General features: G+C 43.4%; 1 protein-coding gene across 5 annotated transcripts in view; it reads left to right on the forward strand.

Moving 5' to 3' along the window:
* The first annotated feature begins 4,491 nt into the window (after positions 1 to 4,491).
* STAT3 (signal transducer and activator of transcription 3) overlaps positions 4,492 to 15,771 on the forward strand; it is a 69,038-nt gene continuing 57,758 nt past the window's right edge. For all 5 annotated transcript variants that reach the window (XM_077779177.1, XM_077779181.1, XM_077779179.1 and 2 more), the window contains exon 1: positions 4,492 to 4,697. The gene's annotated coding sequence lies outside the window, so the exon portion shown is untranslated. The remainder of the gene's footprint in view (positions 4,698 to 15,771) is intronic.

The raw sequence follows: 15,771 nt of genomic DNA on the forward strand, positions 1-15,771 counted from the left end.
AGAATAACATGAATGATGTTTTAAGCAGCATAGGGAAAGAGCTTAAGCCTTGAAAATATTGAGGAGGGAGGACTGCTCTTCAGACAGGAGGAGAGAGAGAGGCTCTTCTCTCTTATTTGAGTGAGGGGGATTTGAGCAGTCCTGGTGAGCCCTTCTGTTGCTGAGCCCCACGGGGGTCCCATCACACACACAAATGGCCCTGTGCCCCCTTTGGTCCCTGCAGTGACTTGTCACCCAAGATTCTTGTCTAGACCTCTCTTCTTTGCTGTGCCTTCTTCTTGATTTAGAGTTTAACCGTGAATTCCTCCAGGGAAGAGGGAGTAAATAATAAAATTTCTAGAACCCTACGAAGTCTGATCAGTCTCAGATCCTGATCTACCTACGGTTCCTGAGTCTTTCTGAAGAGATCAATGGAACCGTATCCTGCCCACCCAACACTATGTAACAAATCACCCCAAAACAATGACAACATTTATTCTGTTCATGAATTTGTAATCTGTGTAAGGCTCAGTAAAGAGGACTCACCTCTGTTTTACTTGGCCTCTGTTGGGGTGGCTTGAAAGATGGGGGGCTAGAATCATCTGGAAGCTGGCTCCACTCATGGCTGCCAGCTGGGCCTCAGCTGGACTGTTGGCCGAACACCTTCGTGTGGCCTCTACACACAGCCTGGCCTTCCTCACAACACTTCCAAGGGCGAGTGTCCTTGGAAGTCAGGTGAAAGCTGTATTGTGTTTTATGGCCTAAACCCAGAAGTCATGCAGCACCATTCCCACTTTGTTCTATTTATTAGAAGTAAGTGACTGAGGGAGTGGAATCAGGCTCTACCTTTAAATGGGAGAAGTATCAAGGAATTTGCAGACATATTTATAGACCACCATACACCTGAATGGGCTGGGGCTGAGACTCTGCCTTTTTTCATTTGTTAGGTAGAGGGTGGGAGCCTCACTTTTCCTCTCCTTCAGACTCTTCCTTGGGGATCCAAGAGGAAGGTTAAGCCTGGGGATATAATCAAAGAAGAGCAGCTATTCAGGCTCTTGAATCAGACACACGTGGATTTGAATCCCGTCTCTGCCATTTACTAGCTCGGTGTTCTTGGGTAAGTCACTTCACCTTGGGTAAGCCTCATATTCTTAATCTGTAAAATCACAGTATCCTCCTCATGGGGTCATTATAAGGATTAAGTGAGTTAATAGATGGGTTACATAATACATGTTCAGAGTAGTGGCTAGTTCATAGTAAATACTCCGTGGCTAGCTATTGGTGATATGATTATTCAAAATATCTTTATTAATATTTAACTCATGCTTAGATGCTAGATGCTGGAATTATGAAAACAAGCATGAAGGGGTTCAAGCTTCCAGGAACCTACAGCTCAGGGGGGATATGTTTGTTTTGTTTTTGTTTCTGTTTTTAAGAAATCTCTACACTGAACATGGGGTTTGAACCAATGACCTCAAGATCAAGAGTTGCACACTCCACGGACTGAGCCAGCCAGGGGCCCCTGGGATATGTTTTAAGCATGTAAGCAGAGTACAGGCTTTGGAGTCAGCCAGACCTGGTTCTCATTCTGAGTTTGTCCATAGTTTCTAGCTGTGGGACTCTAGACCAGTCTTTCACTTTCTCAGCCATAGTAAAATGAGAATTACAACAGTACCTGCCTCACTGGGTTCTGTTGAGGATCAAATACAATAATCTATGTAAAAAGCTTAGCACAATTCTTGGAACATGGTAATTACTTAATACATGTTAATTATTAATTTTGTGTATCAGGAAGTAGGCTTAATTAATGGAGACATTACAGTCCAAGGTGAAGAATGCTGTACTAAACAGGGAATACAACCTGTTAAAGGAGTCCAGGAGAAAAGATTAACTTTGCCAGGAAGAATCTCAGAATGCCCTGAAGAGGTAATGTTGGCATTGGACTTTGAAGAGTTTTCCGGTTGGGAATGAGGAAAGAGAAGGTATTCCGGGAGGAGGGAAGATCTACAAAGGCATGAGGTAACAGAAGATGTTGACATATTTGGAGGAAGGTGATAAATTCAGTGTGAGAGTTCAAAGTGTGTGTTACGGAGGCTGGAAAGAAAGTTCAGGTCAAAGCTTCGGCTTATTTGGCCATCTGTAAGCTGGGGGGATTCTCCACAGTGTGGAGAAAAGCCAGTGGCTGGGCTGGGGAGAGGTTTTATAGGTGGAAAAGATAAGCTTTGGGGTAGATTTTATGTATGCATGTGGTAGAGGGCAATGAGGGAAACAAAGATCATCTGCTGAGGAGTCAGGGGAAGAGGCCAGGGTTCGAGTAGGTGGAACAAAGCTATAGAATGAGGAGTCCAAAAACCTGGCTCTAAACCCACCTGGTATACCTCTGAGTATCTCTGTGATCTTGAGAACATCACACTATTTTGTCCTTAGTTTCCTGTTAGTAAATAATATGGCTGCTTCTATCTGCTACACATAATTATTGTGAAAAAGAAAAGTAATGAGTCTGTAGGTGCTTTGTAAGCAGAGAATAATGCAACAAATATCAGACCCTATGTTGTTAGAGAGGCAGTCAACTGCATGGAATAGCATAGCTAAAGCAGAATTTAGGTGAGATGGAAGGTGAGGGTATCTGTTCTGTGGTGAAATAAACATAGTGATCAATAACACAGACAAACACACACATCAGATAAATTCAGTAATTTCCACACTAGGCTGGGCCTGCAGGAGGGCAATGGGTAACTCAGTTCTACCACCAGCGACTTTACCACTTGTGCTTGTATGTGCTCTTACCTCTCACTTGGATTATTTAAGGTGGTCCTAAGATCCAAATCTGAGGTCTCTGGCTGGGCTTCAGGTTTCTGGGCAACCATCAGAATTTGTGGGTAAAAGTCATACTGTATATTTTTTGGGGCTAGAATCCATAGTCTCCAGCAGACTCTCAGAAGGCTCTGTAATGCTCCCCCCCTCCCCCCACCCAAGGGTTGAGTCATTGATTTTGCTCGCCAGAAATTAAATAGACATCCTTGGGGTGAAGCCCTGGTAGCAGAAGGCAACAATTGTTTATTTTTAATTTTTGAATTTTCTGATCTGATTTTTTTGAACCATGAACATGTTTCATTAAAACATGAAAAGTTTCACTGAAAAAGACTCATCAGGGGTTATCGTATCTGGATGGTGTCACAACCATCTTTTATCTTGAAACCTCCTTGTATTAAACAAACACAATATACACAAATATTAATAGCTGTGATTTTTAAAAACCCTGATGGGGTGCCTGGGTTGTTCAGGGGATTAAGCACCTACTTCAGCTCAGGTCATGATCTCACAGTTGGTGAGTTCAAGCCTCCAGTCCAGTTCAGTGCTGACAGCTCACAGCTTGGAGCCTACTTCAGATTCTGTGTCTCCTTCTCTTTCTGCCCCTTCTTTGCTGGCACTGTATCTCTCTCTCTCAAAAATAAATGAACATTAAAAACATTTTTTAAAAGAAAAAAACCCTGATATTGTCAGCGCGTGCGTGCACACACACACACACACACACACACGCGCGCACACATACACACAGAGACACCCCATTCCATTATGCAAAGTACATCCCCTATTTTGTAAGGTAAAATGTCTACATTTCCTATAAACTGCTGGCTTCAAGGCAGTCAAACTTGGACTTGAAATAGACGGGACGAAAAAGAAAAAGACAGACAATTTCAACTATTTCAGCTCAGAACCATAAAAATAATGTGTATATATGCACTGCCGTCTGCCTTCTTGTGAACCCGCCAATGTGCGAGCCGTTGGCGTTTGATGCTTGAAGCGGTGGAACGGAGGACAGGGTTAAATCCACTACCCTCTCCCCACGCACTCTAGTAATTACTCTATTTCCACGTCATGTTTCCGGGTGTGTGTGTCCCGACTCACGCAGAAACTGAAGTTCAAAGCAGGCGGGAGTCACCCATGTTCTTTTTGTCGTCCCCAGAAACCCAGTTCAGGCGTTGGGCCCCCTGAAGATCTGGCGATACCTGGGGATTGTCTAACTGGTTGATTCCCACGTGGTAAGTGGCTCACAAACTCGCCCCCACGTGGAGGAAAGAGCTGGGAAAAGGGAGAGCAGGCAAAAGAGAGCCGCATCAGGGGCATTTAAAGTGTCCTGACGTCACGCATTGCCAGGAACTCAGCTGAGTTTTCAGCAGGACATTCCGGTCATTTTCCCTCCCTCCCCCCGGGTTTCTGTGCCCAAGGCCGCGGCTCCCTCTCTACTGTGGCGGAGGGAGGAGCACTAACCGCTCGGAACAGCCAGCACTGGGGCGTTCCCAGTCTACTCTTGGCTCCGCCCTTCCCCCACAGAGGCTCTCTTCATTGGCCAGTGGGTGGGGCTTCGGGTGTACAGTACTTGCACGAGTGCCTCTGAGTGGCTAGGAAAACTGGCCGTCTCATGAATTATGCAGAAGCGGCGTGTCTGTGCCAGGCTGGGACTAGGCGGGGATTGGCTGGAGGGGCTGTAATTCAGCGGTTTCCGGAGCTGCGGCGGCGTAGACGGGGAGGGGGAGTTTGGGGTTCCGACGTCGCCGCGGAGCAAGCAAGCCCGAACCGGATCCTTGACGAGCACCCCTGCTCGGCGCTGTCTCTCCACTTCTGCCAGGAGAGGCCCCGTGGCCTGAAGGAGCCCCGTGACCCGTATTCCGGCGCAAGCGTAGCCCCGGCCTATCGGGCCTGAGCCCGAGAAACAGGTGAAGGGGGTGAAGGGTGGGGCCGCCCCCCCTCCGACGGCCCCCAGGCCTGGGGATCCCGGGAGGCACCGGAGGGCCCGGGAGCCTCTGCAGTGTTTGGGGGAGTTGTGGATGGGAACTTCAGTGGGGCAGGGGGAAATACGTGGAGATTCGAGGGTTGTTCTGAAGGGACAACTCCCGGGATGACAGGAGCGGGCCTCTGAAAAGACAGGGGGCGCTGGGAGGAAGTTTCGTTCTTTGGAGAAAGGACTGACGCCGAGGAAGAGAGAATGGATTCGAGGGGAGAACAGTGGGGCGAGGGCACTCTAGGGTGGGGGTGGCAGGAGTGAGGGACAGCCCCCAGACTTCCTGCTCCCTGGGACTCTGGGGACGTTCCGGCCACAGGAGCAACTGTCACGCCGGCAGAGATCACTGGCGGGGGTTGGGGGTGTTGGAAAGAGCTTTCACTCCGCTCCCAGGCGCGCGGCGGCTCCCAGCTGAGCCAATTCCTCGGCCTTGCCCTGTTCCCTCTCCTCTAGGAGCCAGCTGTGCCCCTCTAGAGGTACGAATAGGTGTCTTCCCCCCACTATGGCCTCACTGGCTGTGGGTAGGATTATTGCATAAGAGTCAAGTTTCCTGTAGGGAAATTGACAGTCTTGTACTCTTTTTAAATTCCCTCCCGTCTTTTTTTCTAGGTTAAACCCTGCTTCCCTTCTCCCCTTCTAAAAACAAAGCAAGGCCCCCATCAAGCCAGTTCTAGAAAGAAATAAACCTCTTTTCCTTCTTGACATTGTTCTTTTATAAACACCTGGTAAACTTGGCCAGAAGATAAATAATCGAGCCCTTGCGTTTACTGGATTGTGGTGTTGCTTAATTGCATAGGACAGAATGAACCAATCGAGAGTGGGAGTTTTCTGTCTTAGAGCCAAGATCTTGGGTAAACGCAGAGGGAAACAAAGACAGGCTGGACTTGGCAAAGCCATGTGTGCAAACTTTACCTGTGATTGGGAGGTGTGGTTGGGCTTAAGTTAGCAAAATTCAAACCCTCATCCAAGTTGCTTTTTCCATGGTTAGTGCACATCTCACTGTGTTGTATCAAGTGGGTGTGTGGTAGTGACACACTTTTTTTTTTAATTAAAAATGTGCATAATGTGTACCTGCTGGTTTTTATCGTGTGTGCATCTACAGGCTATATTTTGGGTACGGGTTATAACTTTTTAGCTGGCTGTGCTAGTAAACCATTGGTTTGAATAAATCAGAACTATAAATCATCTCAATCTTTTATATGTGGGTTAGACTGTGTTATGACTTCATTCAGCCAAGTTTCTGTTTTATTTTATATTAAATATGTCTGTGTTCCCTGCATCAACACATTTCTTTCCTTGTTACATGTGCCAGACTGGAATACTAGCAGAATTTTTGCTCAGGCATTTGCATAGTGGGATGGGAGAAAGAAGTCTGGAACACCACACACACACACACACACACACACAAATGTAGACATTGGAGGGTTGATCTTAAAGTCACTGTATATGTTAGTATATCTGCCACAGAGAACCACCAGTAAATTCATGAATCTTCTATTTCTGTATATAGTACTTTTGGGAAGAATATTTAGAAGTATCCACAGCTGTAACTTTCCGTACAAAGAGTAGGTCATTCACATGACATTAACCTCATTTTATACATAAGGAAACTGAGGCTAAAGGAATAAGGTGCTTGCCCAAGGCAGCAGAGTGCCAAAGAGTTAGAACCTGTCCTTCAGTATATTTTGTATTATTTTGGACTATCTATGTTAGGTATTAGGTCTTTTATATATATACACACACCCCTATATTTATTGCAGCATTATTTATAATAGCCAACATATGGGAAGCAGCCCAAGTGTCCATTGACAGATGAACTGACAAGATGTGTCATAGATGAATACAATGGAATATTACTCAGCCATAAAAGAGAAAGCATTAGGTCTTGATTGACAGTGGGTATAGGCCCTGCTGGGAAAAGGGTCCCTGAAATGCTAACATATATCTGGACAGCGAAGTACCACCAATAGGCTATAAGACTCCAAGGGAGAAAGCCAACAAACAGGTGAAAAAAGAAATACAAGTAGGGTTTGTTTCCATCTGGTGCATCTGACTTGGGAGGTAACTAACTTTTTAGTTAGCATAATTATCATCAGAATTTAACTGTCTGCTAATGGAAAGAGATACTTATTTAAAATAAGGCAAGTTTGTAGGTAAAGGATAGAGGTGACCTAAAATGACATTTGACCCGGAGTGCCTTCTGGCTTGATCAGTGATCATTTGTGTCTCCAGAAAGTTGCTTTCTCCCCTCCTCCCCGCCCCACCTCTGCTTGTCTTGACTTTCAGATATGAGATGGGGCAGAGGTAGTACATTTCAGATGCTGAGTCTATAGCACCTTTTTACCTTATGGTTTCCTCAGAAGTGGTATACAGATTCAACAGATATTTACTTTTTGCCACTTAAAGTTACTATAGAGAATCAGAGGCTTTGTTCACAGAACTTGGAGTCCACTGAGGGGATTTGATAAATGCTTTATCCCAACAGTGTAACATGTCCTCAAAGAGCTGATGAGACATTAAGCCTGGGCTGTCCAACAAGGCACTATTATATATTTAAAAAAAATAAATAGCACAGCTATAGAACCTTTCCAGTATCTTGGAAAGTTCTATTGGACGGGGCTGCGTTAAGTGCTACATGCCTTCAGAGGAAGGAAAGATTATGTGGCCTGGAGTGGTCTGGGAAGTCTTCTTACCCAAGGAGAGATTTGATCTGGGTCCCAAATAATGGTTGGAATTTGATAGGGTTAAAGAATTTAAGGTGAGGAGGTATGGTGATAGAGCACCAACAAAATCCTGTCCGATTAGTAAGGTAAGTAGGGGAGGAGTGTCTACTTACCAGAGGCCTTGAATGCCAGAGCATGGAATTTGTTTTTGTCCTTTTAAAGATTTTTGAGGCCAAGTATTGGTGTTTAATTGTGGAGTGCCTACTATGTGTCAGGCACATGCCTGGCACTGGTTAATTTGTGCAAAGTAAATCAGCACACGTGGCGTCTGCCCTGGGGGAGTTGTTATTGGGCTTGACCATATAAATTGGGCCAACGCCCACAGGGAGGTGTCCTGACTTACAGATTCGTGCGCTTCAGTGCGGAAGTGTCTTTTAGCATTTTTAATTGGCTGCAAATGACCACTCACAGTTTATGTCTTCCGTATCTACTCTACAATTTTACTATAACTTTTGGGTCATTCATAAAAACCACAAGAAGAACTCTTGAGGGACATCCCCAGATCTTGAAGAAGTCCTGGTGTCCTGGAGCAGCCCTGGTGAGGCCCCGCAGGATGACATTGCTGGGATGTTTCAGTCTTTGTTGGTTATGATGAAAAGAATGAATCTCATGGTTACACGTTTGTCACTAGGAATCTTGGCTTGCTAGGGTGCACTTTAGTCAGGATGGCCAGATGGGACGGTGGTGGTCAGCTGTTGGAAATGTCTCTAGTTTTGTTTTGTTTTTTTTAAATTTTTTTAAATGTTTTATTTACTTCTTAGAGAGAGAGAGAGAGAGGCAGCGTGAGCAGGGGAGGGTCAGAGAGAGGGAGACACAGAATCTGAAGCAGGCTCCAGGCTCTGAGCTGGCTGTCAGCACAGAGCCCGACGTGGGGCTTGAACCCACGAGCTGTGAGATCATGACCTGAGCAGAAGTCGGACGCTTAACCAACTGAGCCACCCAGGCACCCGGAAATGTCTCTGGTTTTTAAAAGGAACAGCATATGGAAGAATGAATTTCTGTTCTGCTCAGTTCTCATTTATCATGTTAAGATGATGGCAAATCTTAAGGTCAGATTGACAGATGGTTTGTTCTGCTTCGTTTTAATTCATTACTTTATTATCGGTGAGTATTTTATATTGAGAGCCACTTATGGTGCTAGGGGGGATCCAAGGGTCATGAAATCCGGTTTTCACAGAACTGGAGGTGTTGTGCAGACCAGTGTGTGTGGACTCAGGGCAGGGGAGATGACAGGATAATGGTTCAAGGTTCATGCTCTGAAGTCAGGCGGGTCTGGATCAGATCCTGGACCTGCTCGTCCTAATCAGAACCTGAGCCTCCGTTGTGTAAAAGTGGAGAACAGTGCCTATCACACAGGTCTATTGAAGATTCAGTGAGAGAATGTAGGTAGAATGCTTAGCGGAATGCTTGGCACATTGTAAGAACTCCATAAATCGTTTTTTTTTTTTTCTTTTCTTTTTTAAAAAGTAGTCTCCATGCCCAGCAGGGGCTTGAACTCGCGACCCTGAGATCAAGAGTTTCATGCTCTACCGACTGAGCCAGCCAGGCGCCCCAGGAACTCTGTAAATCTAAGTTCTTATTAACTGTCCCAGAAAAGAGATTAATTCTCTTCAGGGATGAGAAAAAGGCTCTATCACAGAAGGGTTCTATCAGGTTGGAACACCTAAGAATAGGGTTTTGTAGGATGAATAGGAATTCTCCTGACAAAGTTGAGTAGTGAACAGTTGCATTCAAAGCCAGGGAACATGAATGGGCAGAGGCTTAAAACAGCATAGGGTGTTCAAGGAGCTACAAGCAGAAGTTCTTAATTTAGGAGGACAGAGCAGAGGGGAAAGGAAGCTGCTACCCCTTCTCTTCTATTCATTATTGGGTTCATGTATCATTAAACTAAGTTGTTTTGTCCTGCTTACAAAAGAACTACATGCTATTATAAGCAATTTAAATTTGTAGACAAATAAACTGTGTATTTTATATATATATCCTGTTAATAGTTTAGTGTGTATGTCTCCAGGTTTTTTCTTTTTCTGCTTACCAGTATATTTTGGACATATTTATTGCAAATTTCTTTTTAATCACCTAATGAAAGAATAATAAGGAAGACACTCTGTCCCCCACCCCCAATATAATAAGTAATAAAAAGCATCATCTGGCTTTTCTCTCTGCTATCCCATGCATAAGAGTAAATAACTCTCCTAATCACTGGACATTTACCTGACCTTTGATTTTTTTGACCACATTGGACAAGGAACTTGTATTTTGAGCATTCTATTTTTTTTAATATTCTTTTATTTAGTTTTGAGAGTCATAGAGAGACAGCATGAGCAGTTGAGGGTCAGAGAGAGAGAGAGATACAGAATCTGAAGACAGGCTCCAGGCTGAGAGCTAGCTGTCAGCACAGAGCCTGACACGGGGCTCGAACCCACGAGCTGTGAGATCATGACCTGAGCCAAAGTCAGATGCTTAACCGACTGAGCCATCCAGGTGCCCCTTGAGCATTCTTTTTTTTTTTTTTTTAAATTTTAAAAAATGTTTTATTTATTTCTGAGAGAGAGCATGAGCAGGGAGGGTCAGAGAGAGAGACACACACAGAATCTGAAACAGGCTCCAGGCTCTGAACTAGCTGTCAACACAGAGCCTGATGTGGGGCTCGAACCCACGAACCATGAGATCACGACCTAAGCCGAAGTCAGATGCTTCACTGACTGAGCCACCCAGGCGCCCCATCCCCCTCTTGAGCATTCTTAAGATAACGGTCCTTTTAAGTGTTGAAACCCTTGGGCCCTGTGTTTATGGGTTTCATGGTCTATAGTTGCTATAGGAGGTGAAAGAATGGGCTATGATGCCAGACTCCTTGGGCTTCAGTCCCAAATCCAGAACATCTTAGACCATGGGTCAGTTGCTTTAACTTCTGTGGGCTTCAGTTTCTCTAGCCATAAAATACATATACCAGGTTCTATTGTAGGGCAGTTGTGAGGATTAAGTAAGATAATGTATAGAAAGTACTTTGAACAGTGCCTGGCAGATAGCTAACATGTGAGTGCTAATAATTAATATTATTAAAAACTGCAGTATCTACCTACAAAGTCAGGCAAGTTATGATTCATGGTAGCCATTAATGACCCAAAGGAAAGAAGGAGTAATTAGGAGATTGTAAGCTAATAGGAAAGAAACTAAATGAATAGGGACCAGGGGGATTTACATTGTGGTGGAGAAGATGGAGGCTGTCACGTACAAGGAATAGGCAGACTGTAAATTCCTGTTTACACGAATGCCCTTGTGATAGGTCTCTTTGAATCTTCCAAAGCCTTTGATTGTGGCCCATTTATTTTAAGTAATATTCAACACATTAAAAACATATTACCACTTAGGAATTTTAGCAGTCCCTTGGAGTTCTTCCTAACACTGAAAGTGCAGATAATGTTGAAGGTTTGAGGGGTAGAGGAGTCAGACAAGGAAGGTTGGGCAGCCCACGGTTTGGGGGTGTGGCGGCATCCCAAGTGGAATGGATGATCTGAGGCTGGAAGGTGATATGTCCCTTTGCACAAGTGTGTGCGTGTGTGCATGTGTGCGTGTGGTTTCACGGGAGGAGTAGAGCTTTGTTTTCTTGTCTTGTAACTTTCCTTTGCAGACGCATCTGTATTTAAAATAGCCTTGCGGTTTAAGAAGAACCACTCAGCTTCTCCTTGAAACGGGTTTTCTCACACTAGCTCACCAGTTTGGGATCCGAGAAGCCAGGAAAGAAAGGCCGCCCCGTTGCTTCTGGCCTGAATGTGGGGCAGGAGGAAGCCAGCAGAGCTTGAAAGAGAAAGTAAACCTTCTGGTAAATAAATGGCTTCCCTATTGTGGAGGAGGAGCACAAATTATTAGGGGGATATTTGGGTAGTTTTTGTAGAAGCCGTTTCTGTAAAACTGATTTAGATTAGCGAAGGTGAGCTCAATTTAGGAAAACCCTGCCCAGTCTGGTGTTAACCACCTGTTTTCCCGCTTTGTCGATTGCTTTTATTAGTTTTCGGTATCCTGACCACTCATTCTGGTTATGAGAAATGGAGGATTTGAGTCTAAACTTGAGCACCTGCTTAGGTGAAAGCTTCCTAAAATGCATGTTTTCAGCATCTTTTCTTATGTTAATTTTGTTTTTTGCTGTTTAGCAAACGCTTTTTCTGACCCAACGAAAAGCATTAGACTTTTCCTTTGTTCTTCTCCCTTTTCCTCCCCACGAATGGAATCCTCAAAACCCTAAAGCCCAGATGTCAGCCGAGTAATTACCTCTCCTGTGAACCAAACAAAGTGCAGTATTGCATCGAGTTAGCATTAAAGTAATCGGCCTTTGAATTTTTTTTCTACTTGCGGTTTAGATACGATAAATATTTAATCTGACTGATTTTGTCTGACAAATCAGTTTTGTATGTGGGGCCCTTTTTATCAGTATGTTTAGGGAAAACAAATTTGTTGGAACTTGACCCAAATAAAACATAGGGTGGTAACTGTCTCATGGATAGGAGCAGGTAGAATAATGGCAGCATTCTGAAGCCATATATCAATATTTATTCTTAATTCTGTGCATTATTGTCCCTTTGTGTTTAAGCACGTAAATAAGAGTGGACTGTAAGTGGTTAGAAGCATGGGGGCACTTTAGGCTCCTAATAACCATGTTGGAGAATACTGGGTTCATGGAGCTGTCTACAATCCCTGTTTCTCGGTGTACCACTGTGGTGCCCCATGTTGATAGTGGGGGAGGCTGTGCCTGTTGGGGGACAGGAGGTTTATGGGAACTCTATCCTTTCTGCTCAGTTTTGCTTTGAACCTAAAACTGCCCCCAAAAGTAAAGCTTGTTAATTAAAAACAAAAAAATCCTAGTTCTGCAGAAATATCCAAGGATCAGAAGTGCCCTGTATGCAGCTATGTGATGCCATAGACTCCTGCCTCAGTTTACTCTAAGATTTACAACAAGAGTACCGTTCTTATATACCCAGTGAGAATATCTCCCGAGCAAGGGAGAATGAGGCTGCAGGTGGGCCATAGAGAAGAACCCCCCTCCCCCAATCCAGTCTGTGGATTTAACTACTTCCCCTTTCCCTTGGAAAGATGAATGCTAGTCTTAACCACAGATTTCCAACAAGATTATATCAGTTTTGGTTTTTGGTTCCAGGCTGCAGTTTTCTTTATTGTAAAAGCAATATTTTAGGAAAAGAAAAGTTTAAATTAATCAGTACAAAATGGTTTGTAGTTAGTGGAGTTTTCATCTTCTCCTCTGAACTCTCTTTCCCAGGGACAGCTAGGTACCCAATTCTAATTTTTCCACAGTGATTTCATTTGAATACATGCAAACATATTATTCTCTCTCTCTCTTTCCTTTCTGCAGCATGTAGCACAGTATACACATAACTCTGTTTCTTACTTTTCGTCACTTTATTTTAGTAAACACTCCATGTAAATGTGTCTGTGTATGCCTCATGTTTTTTGAAAAATTTTAAATGTATTTTTATTTATTTTTGAGAGAGAGAGAGAGACAGCATGAGCAGNTTTTATTTATTTTTGAGAGAGAAACAGAGCATGAGCAGGGTAGGAGCAGAGAGAGAGGAAGACACATAATTTGAACCAGGCTCCAGGCTCTGAGCTGTCAGCACAGAGCCTGATGCAGGGCTCAAATTCGTGAACTGCGAGATCATGACCTGAGCTGAGATTGGACACCTAACTGACTGAGCCACCCAGGCACCACATAGTGTTTTTTATTTTTAAGGACAATCTTCCCCCTAACATGGGACTCAAACTCAGGACACCAGGATCAAGAGTCACATGCTTTATAGGCTGAGCCAGCCAGGCACCCCCCACTTTTGTTTTTTTTTTAATGATTTTTGAAAAATAATTGATTAGTCTTCTAATGAGAGTAGTAGATTGCAAAATATCAAGACAGAAAACAATATTTTGGGGGCATCTGGGTGGCTTAGTTGGTTAAGCATCTAGCTTCAGCTCTGGTTATGATCTCATGGTTCGTGAGTTTGAACCCCACATTCGGCTCTCTGCTTTCAGCACAGAGCCTCCTTCAGATCCTCTGTCTCCTCTCTCTGCCCCTCAACTGCTCACACACTGTCTCTCAAAAATAAATAGACATTTAAAAAAAAAAAGAAAAAACAATATTGTAAATATCCTCATATTTATTTTCAGGCATATATGAATAAATCTGTACATCTCTACTTCAAATGTTTTAATCATGGTATGCATACTGTTTAAAATGTAGCTTTTCCATGATCAGAATGCACATTCTTCTGAAGCATTAATTCTTGGGAGAATTCTAGCTGTGTCACTAAATGAAACTCCAGTCTGCCACTCAGGCAGGTAGGAATATTGCCTCTCCCACCCTCACCTGGTGCCTGCCACCCACCCAGTTTTTTTGAAAGCTTGCTGTTCATATACATACCTGTGATGCCAGAGCCCAGCTTCCATTAATTTCAGCCACTCCAGCCCTACAACACAACACACTCTTTTGTGTCCTTGGGCAAATGGGGGCAGGAGCCGTTTTCTGGTTTTTGTATTGTTCCCTTGGGTGAGCTGCTCATTGATGCTTTTGTTTGAGTTGTCTATAGGAGCAGTTCTCAGAGTGTGGTCCACAGATCCCTGAGGAGTGTCACAGGGCCTGGGGGGTGGTCTTTGAGGTCAATTTCAAAGCCATTTTCATAATGTTGTTTGCGCCTTTTATTTGGTTGGCATTTACTCTTACACTAGTTATTGTGCTTAGTGCCCTCTCAGGAAGAAAAACTGATGTTACTTAAGAATGTCCATGATACAACAATAATTGATACTAATTTCATTATCTTTCAACTCTGGAGGATGTTCCTTTTTGATGCTCTGTGATGAAACGGGAGGCATGCATCAAACACTGCTGTGTAAGGAAGTACGATGGTTGTTTTAAGGAAGAGGTCTCGTGAAAACATCTCAGTTACAGGCTCAAACTAGCTGCCTTTTTCACTTTTACTTTGGAGGAGTGACAGACAGACCAACTGGGATACTGGTAGACATTTTCTCAAAACAGAAAGAAAAGAAGCTGTCTCTTCAAGGGAAACAACTGACAATATTTGTTGCCAAGGACAAAATTTAAGGTTTTGAGTGAAAATCAGAATTTGAGAAAATTTGCAAGAAAAATTGTGAGTTTGACAGCTTTCCCATATTAATGAATGTAATTTTTAAATGGTAAAACAAATGTGACTTTTAAATAGTTTTATTATGATGAAATGTGTTGACATCTGGAAGGTCTACGTGTTTTCCAAATGATTAATGGAGTACGTTACTATATCATGCTTGGGAAAACATTCTATTCAAAGTGCAGGATAGACCAATGGATCTCAGTGCAACTGAATATGAAAAGTTCATTGAGATCCAACAGAATGCAGTTACATCAAATCTAATCTTTAAGAAACTACCATTTGCTGGGGTGCCTGAGTGGCTCAGTTGGTTAAGAGTCCAATTTTGGCTCAGGTCATGATCTCGCAATTCATGAGTTCAAGCCCCGTGTGGGGCTCTGCTGACAGCTCAGAGCCTGGAGCCTGCTTCAGATTCTGTGTCTCCCTCTCTGCCCCTCCCCTGCTTGTGCTCTCTCTCTCTCTCTCAAAAATAAATAAATATTAAAAAAAGAAAGAAACGAAAGAAGGAAGGGAGGGAGGGAGGAAGAAAGAAACTACCACTGTTGGGGCTCCTGGGTGGCTCGGTTAGTTGAGTGCCCAACTTTGGCTTAGGTTTGTATGATCTCACGGTTCATGGGTTCGAACCCCAAGTTGGACTTTGCATTGATAGGGCAGAGCCTGCTTCTGATTATCTGTCTCCTCTCTCTCTCTGCCGCTCCCCTGCTAGCCTGTGTGCTCTCTCTCTCAAAAATAAGTAAACATTAAAAAAAAAGAAACTGTCACTTGAATTTGGGTGTGGTATTAAAGAATATCCAAAATTATCTGAAAAGGTTATTAAGATACTCCTCTCCCTCTTCCAACTCGCATGAGGTCACATTTCCTACGCTTCAATCAAAGCAACATACTACAACAGGTTGAATGCAGTAGCAAATACAAGAATCCAGCTATCTTCTATTAAGCCAGACACAAGAGAAATTTCCAAAACTTTTACTGTGTCATTCTTTCCACTAATTGTTGTTGTTTTGGAAAACGCAGTTATTTTTCATAGAAATGTTATTTATGTTAACGTAGGTTTATTTTTAAATGAATTAATAAATATTTTTAAAATTTCTATTTTAATTTCAAATACAGTAAATACAGATAGAGACAACCTTTGGGGTCCTTATTT

This window comes from Crocuta crocuta, unplaced genomic scaffold (genome assembly GCF_008692635.1).
Source record: "Crocuta crocuta isolate KB4526 unplaced genomic scaffold, BGI_CrCroc_1.0 scaffold68, whole genome shotgun sequence".
Taxonomy (NCBI): Eukaryota; Metazoa; Chordata; class Mammalia; order Carnivora; family Hyaenidae; genus Crocuta; species Crocuta crocuta.